Genomic DNA, 7,013 nt, shown 5'->3' with positions numbered 1-7,013 from the left:
ATACTTTTTTAAATTCTACTCATTCTTGGCTTGTTCCAATCTTCTATAAATTTCACCAGTTTCAGAAGAACACAGAAGTCCCTTTTTTGCTCCCACATGCAATGAAAAAGGGTTCAGTTTTCAGCAACATTAACATTTTCAGTCTTTAAATGCTTCCCTGATTGATAACACCATATTTGCTTACTGAGAAGAAACATTCAGACCACAAGCGCCCGCGAACCTCTGGTACGTGCTGCGGAGCGCGGGGCGGGGCCGGAGCGCGGGGCGGGGCCGGAGCGCGGGGCGGGGCCGGAGCGCGGGGCGGGGCCGGAGCGCGGGGCGGGGCCGGAGCGCGGGGCGGGGCCGGAGCGCGGGGCGGGGCCGGAGCGCGGGGCGGGGCCGGAGCGCGGGGCGGGGCCGGAGCGCGGGGCGGGGCCGGAGCGCGGGGCGGGGCCGGAGCGCGGGGCGGGGCCGGAGCGCGGGGCGGGCGGGCGGGGCCGGAGCGCGGGGCAACAAGCCCGCTGGCCCTGCAGCACGTGGCCCCGGGAGGCTGAACACAAACTGCCTGCCTGGAATTCTCAACCAGCAACGCAAATGGAGTCCCGGCTCTTTGACACCCAGATTTTTGCCATCTTTAAGGGGAAAACAACTCATAAATAATTCCCAGACTTCAGCATTTGATTTCAGGACAAAATGAGGCTGTTTACCTTTCCTCTTAGCAGCTTGGTGTGAGGCATAACAACTAATTTTCCCTTCCGTCTTCCAGGAAAGGGTTTTATCTGAAATAGTGAGACTTTGCAGGAAGGTACAACTGATGCAAAGCTTATTTTCCGAGTTTGAAATTACATTGATTTCAAACTGCAGAGTTAGTACCAAAACCAGAGGGCCTCAGTTTACAAACTGGGAGGACATCACTGTTTGGTTACCTGAAGTCTCTGTTTTTAAACAAACACATTTGCAGGTCTCAGCGAATGCTGCACAAACAGCTGGGCCAGCCCTGCTGCGGTGGCAGGAAACGCCAACGGTGCAGCAGGACCTGGCACAGGAACCGCTGCGGCCCGCCCTGAGCCGGCCTCCCCCGAGCCGACCTCCCCCGAGCCGGCCCGCCCCGAGCCGGCCCGCCCCGAGCCGACCTCCCCCGAGCCGGCCCGCCCCGAGCCGACCTCCCCCGAGCCGGCCCGCCCCGAGCCGGCCCGCCCCGAGCGCCAGCCCGCCCCTCCCCACTACCCGCATCTCAGGGGGTTACAAGCGCTTGGACGTTTTTCTAAGTTTATGTAAGGGATCAAAACTACTCCAGTGAAGTCCTGAAACTGTGAAATGTAGTTTTGAACCTACAGGTCTACGTAGGAATGGCTAATGGCTAATCTTCCCATTGTTTCCACAAACAAGTTTTATGAACAGACTGTATGAGCAAGATGACCTGAATGCACGGAATTTATGGCCTTCTTGTAAAAATGATCTCTACGGGCCTAAGAATTTAGGAGGAAATTTGAGGACAGTCAAACACAGTGGACAGTGTGGAGCAGTCTTCATCACAAGCATCAGAATATTTGCCTTCAAACATTCCATGCTCTTGAGAAAATCTGCAAGTGTCCAAACTGTCCCGTAGTAGGTGCTTCCCCAAGAAGAAAATGCTGGATTGCTACGTGTCTGACCATGGTTCTCGCAGGAATTCAGACATTTGCCACTGGAGACAGAATAAGGGGAAGAGGATCTAGCAACAGTCTCCTCTCTGCAGACATTCCAACCCCCTGGACACCTTCCTGTGTCACCTCATCTGGGTGTTCCTGCTCCATGGGGGATTGCACTGGGTGAGCTTTCCAGGGCCCCTCAACCCCTGACGACCTGGGATTCTGTGATCTCAGATAATGCTACAGAATAACTCGTCTCCATTTTCAAAGCCTAAAGCTGTTACTAACAGCAATGTCAACTGCCTCCACCGCCCCCAGTTACCCAGCTCTCTTGGAGGGCTCCTCTTCAGCACTCTCCTCAGTTAATGGCTTTTTCCTACACACATTTAAAGCTCACCACGCCCTTACCAACACACATAGTTTTCACATGTGGGTTCAACAGATGACCTGCAAGTCTATGGAATGACAACTAATCAGCAGGCAGCCAAGGATAATTTTGTTTGTCAGCATCCACAAATCTGACCCGTGCCACAAAACCTCTAGAGGCAACGAAAGAGGAAACCTGGCAACTGCAGAGCGGGGACAAGCAGCCACCGGGACACACTGCCTGTGAACTGACTGGGACGCACGGCGGAGAGCTTCAACGAGAGCCAGAGCACACGCTATACAGCAATCACCTCACAGTGAGAGAGCAACCCTACAAAATACAAAGAGAAAACATGAGAAAAAAGTAAATGGCGAAAAACATGAACATATTAATTGGTGCAGACGGATTCCTACAACTGTAAAACAGAATTACTGTTGCTTCCTTGGAAGAAAGTCAGCTTCTTACAAAAAGACACTCCGGAAAAAATTAGAGGGGATGACAGGATGCACTGCAAAGGAAAACTGACCAGCTGTCACGTGAAAGAGCTGGGGGACTTACTGCTGCAGCGGTCCGTAAACGCTGCAACACGCCAAACCTCCAGACAGCACTAAAAAGATCTGAAAGGAGGAGACAAAATCCTTTATATTGATTTTTTTCTGCTTGCCTCTCACCAATATCATTCTAAGAGGAAGGGTGGACAGCCCATACTTGAGCATCAGCTTTCACACCAGAAATGTAATAGCCAAACTTTCCAGCGTCAAATCATGAAATACCCCTTCAGTGATTAAAATGGAAGTATGTCAGGTAAACCTTCCTGCCACGCAAAAGGCCCATCTGCTAAGTATTTAGTTATACTATAGATTAAAGTAAAACTTCCATGTTCTGTTGTTTCAACTATCAGCCATTCTAGGCAGTTTCTAGTAGTGGTGACAGAGCTTTCATTTAGCACTGCAAAAGATCAAGTATGGGTATGTTTAAGGTCAGTAGCATTTTACATGGGAAAGCACTTCTTAAAAAAGTCCCCTGCAGGAGAGGCTCTCAATGACTGACTTCAAGAGTTACCAGGTTTCTTCACATTTTTTAAAAAAATTGAAGTTGTTTTCATGGAACATGTACTGCCTAACGACAGCAATTCTTCCCAACAATGGGCACTTAGGGAAACTTTAGACCAAACTCCGTCAACCTTTTTTTGCACTAAAAACATCAAAAAATTGTTTCCTAAAATAAAATTTGCTTATATTTGAAGAACCCATTAGTATCTCAGGAAAGACTGGTAAAATTGCCCTAAACAAGCAGATCTAATTGATCTGCCAACACTGCTGGGCCACGAGCTCTCTGGCTCCACCACCCCGTCTGCGCGGCAGCAGCCGCGGGCGCTGCTCCCGACCCCCGCGCACGGGCAGGGCAAGCAAACCACAAAATCCTGAACCAGGTCCTGTCTTATTACAGTTCTGAAACAGTAGAAAGAAAACAGTAGAAAAAAATACAGTGTCCATGTGCAAGGCGTTAAGACACCAAGAAATGGTGAATAAAAAGTTCTGTCTTTAAAACGGCAAAAGAATGTATTAGTGTAAGAACAAACATGATGATTCATTTTGACTGAAATGAACAAATTTATCCTTTTGCATGTAGGAAACGGTATTTTGGTAACATTCACACTATTCAAATTACATCATCTGTACTTAAACCAGGAACATTTAACCTAAAGATGGATGAATTACTCAACATGCCCCAGCTGTGAGGCTTATGTGGGTTCCGGGTTTTGTAAAACTTACGCAGAGGGCGGCTGATGGCATGAAGAGAGCACCCAGACAGCAACGCACGCAGCGCCCCGCATTCCAGCCAGGGGCTGCAAAATCATCTGTCTCTGGAGAGTTACAAATCTCATTTTAGATCAGCCATCTTTACCCACATATTAAAAGGGCTGATGACTAAGTGTATTTTTTTAATTAAAAATGCAGTAGCTCTACAGAAAGCTGTTGTACCAACATAAAGGAACATGTGCACTGCATATGCATATTTTCAATGTTTTACAATCTATTCATATTAATACAGTCTTGAAAGTTGCTTTCATATTTATGTTCATTCCTAATCTTAACTGATATGCACTACCTGATTCCATACATCATTGCCAAGTAAAAGACACCGCTTTTTAAAACTGATCTCAGCAGAGCTCCGGTTTCGTCGCAGCTGGGTTTTCTTTCCAGCACAAGAAGACCCTGTCCATATCTTTTGTAAATCGACTTAACAGGGCAAGCGGTCCTTCACTCTTCTCATCAGCTGACAACAGTGTCCTTCATACCTTAAATTTGCTCTCAGGAGGTAAAGTTGAAAAGCTGGTTATTTGCCCTGTTTGACAGATATAGACATATACCTCTTATGACTGCAGCAAAGTATTCCTTTTGTCCTCTATTACTGTTCAATCTTCCATACAACGAAGCACATGAAATCTCACTAAACAGCTGTGATGCTTGTTTTTCACCTTTACCATTTCTTAAACTGTGAACATCGTTAACATTAGAGCTCCTTCATTCGTTCGGTGACTCCCAAAGTTAAGTATAACTAACCTGACTGGTTGATCTTGTCTCCTTCAGGGTGTGCAAGAGGAGTAGGTGGGCTTCTACAGGTGGTGGTTCTGGAGGACACTACCGAAGTGTCCTTTGAGTTCCACCGGCCCTATTCAACTCCCTGTGCAACCCCCAGTTACAAAAATGGTACTGCTCCCGTTCCTCAGGGTCCCTCGGGATGCTGGGCTGCAGAAAAATACCACACGGCTCAGCACACCACCCTGGAGACTGTAAATGCAAGAGGGACTCCGTGGAGCAAAGCCCCAAATTTGCAACGCAAAAAACAAAGCTGAAACGAGGACGTGGCTCCGAGCCTGGTCTCCTAAGGAAACAAAGCCTCTTAGAGAGGAGTAGAAACATGGAATTTCTGTCATCTCTGCCATCCCTCCCAACAGTGGAATCCGTGGATCAGTTTTAACACTCCTTCACAGAGGGGAAGAGGTCGCAAAGATACGAAGTTCCTACACACTTCACGAAAAACTGGCGGATGGATAAAGGACAGAGCTGCACGCCGCCAGCGCCAGCCGGCCGCTGCGGGTGTTCAGCTGCACGAGGGGCACCCTCCAGCTGGACAAGTCGCACAGGCCAGCCACAGCGCGTTCCGGGACAGCCGCTCCATTTTACATTTACCTTCCCTTTAAAGACATTTTCTGTTTAAAAGCAAATTAAATTTTAAGCACATCTATTATTAAAAATTAAAAGTTAATAGAATAAAAACTAGTTGACTTTCACTGTACTGGCATTAAAATTTGGGGAATTTTTCATGTTTCGTTTCCAAACCTACTGGAAAGCATGATGCTGCTTTGGCAGCACGTTCTTTTCATAGGTCTTCCAAAGCCTGCTCTTCAGCTTCTGCTGACACACAGCAAGGTATCATCCCCATCTGCGCACTGGGTGCTATATCCAAACTAGCAATTCTAGAAAAATATCAGATAGAGTCACCTCTTTTATTTCATAGCTAAAGAGCATTAAAAAAAAAAAAAAAAACAACAAAACAAACAACAAAAAACTGCTACTTGAACAATTCCAATTTAGGGCTGCATTTATCCAAACTAAAATTATGAGAGTGTTGCTACCATATTCAGAAGTATAATCAAATTCAGACAGGATTGTTTGCAAACTTGGATGACACCATCTCTGTACAAAGATATCTATCCTGACACCATTGTAATGCAGGAAAGAATGTAGAAAAATCAAGTATAGCCAGACAGTTCATGCCCCAGCAGAAAAGACCTGTCAAGCTGAATTATTGTTAGAGGAGAAAGTCAGCGGAGCACGTGCTGCTAGACGGGTCTCAAAGTGCTGGGTGAGAAACACTGCTGCAAACGGACGGTACCAGCAGGGCTAGAATCTAATCTGATACCTCTATTTTGGGTCACATTCAGTCATGCATAACGTTTGGTTTGGAGCCAAACAAGTAAGGGGACGAGAATTACGATTAACATTTGCAATTAAAAACAAAATTAAAAATCCTACTTTTTGCTGTAATCCACATTCTGAACGTTAGCTAGGCTTCCAAGCAGACTTGGAAAGCACCACCCGTCGGCAATAACTATAACAGCAACTCCTCTCTCATGCAAACCTCGCTAAAACAGTTCCGCAGCAGAGGCAGCGCCCAGAACTGCTAGCCTGGAGTGTCGTGCTGAAGCTCCAAAAGCCTATCACTCTCATGTGTGACGCACTCATGACCGTGTTAGTCATGCAATTATCAGCAGGCATTTCCAGAAGGAATGTAATTTCCCTCAGCAACTACTCATGTGAAATGTTATACTTGCAAGACTGACTGACACACAAGAAAACCACAAAACTTGCATTTTTTTAATCATAAAAATGAATCAAATTTTCTTTTCCTCCTACCCAACACACATGCTTTATTAGTTTTTATCACTAATAGTAGCCTTCAGTCTAGTCCAAACATTCCCATTCCCCAAGGATGTTATTGGAAAGAACTGTTTTCAGTTCACAGAGCAACCTTTTTCCTTATGGCTCTTTGGCTGTGCAGCTATGAGAACCAAGTGGAATATCCATTAGTTATGAAAATGAGATAGGCCCTCAGAGTGAAACTTGCTCGAGCTGGAGAGCACACGCCGTTCACTTTCATGGTTGTATAGCAGCCACTGTGTCAGCACAGCCGTTCTGAAGTGTGTCATTAGAAACGGAAGGATGCTTGGAAACAGCAGTACTTCTGCAAGAGAAACTTCATTGCTTTCTAATGGCATATGCTGCCTCATGGGTCAATATGCTTAACAGAAGTACTATAAAAATTGTGTATCAATTGTTTTCAATTTAGTTTTGTATTTGCTGTTTCTAATTCAAACCTGAAAAGGGGTTACACACCTGAAAGCTCACCTACCCTTACCAACATAATTTGGTCTGATAAAAGGCAATACTTCTACCCATGGAGCTCACCTTACCTGAAACAAAAAACATCTGAATCTTGGGCAATACTCAGCTATTCTGCTACTTCTT

At 46.2% G+C, this 7,013-nt stretch overlaps 1 protein-coding gene across 1 annotated transcript in view; it reads right to left on the bottom strand.

Annotated features, from left to right (window-relative positions):
- The window catches only part of CCPG1 (cell cycle progression 1), a 49,293-nt gene that overhangs the window by 1,496 nt on the left and 40,784 nt on the right, over positions 1-7,013 (bottom strand). Inside the window, exon 11 of the transcript XR_010475307.1 lies at positions 2,173-2,307. The gene's annotated coding sequence lies outside the window, so the exon portion shown is untranslated. The remainder of the gene's footprint in view (positions 1-2,172; positions 2,308-7,013) is intronic.

The sequence above is a fragment of the Columba livia genome, chromosome 11 (genome assembly GCF_036013475.1).
Source record: "Columba livia isolate bColLiv1 breed racing homer chromosome 11, bColLiv1.pat.W.v2, whole genome shotgun sequence".
Lineage (NCBI taxonomy): Eukaryota > Metazoa > Chordata > Aves > Columbiformes > Columbidae > Columba > Columba livia.
The sequence above is the reverse complement of the archived record's forward strand: the minus strand, read 5'-3'. Positions and strand labels throughout refer to the sequence as shown.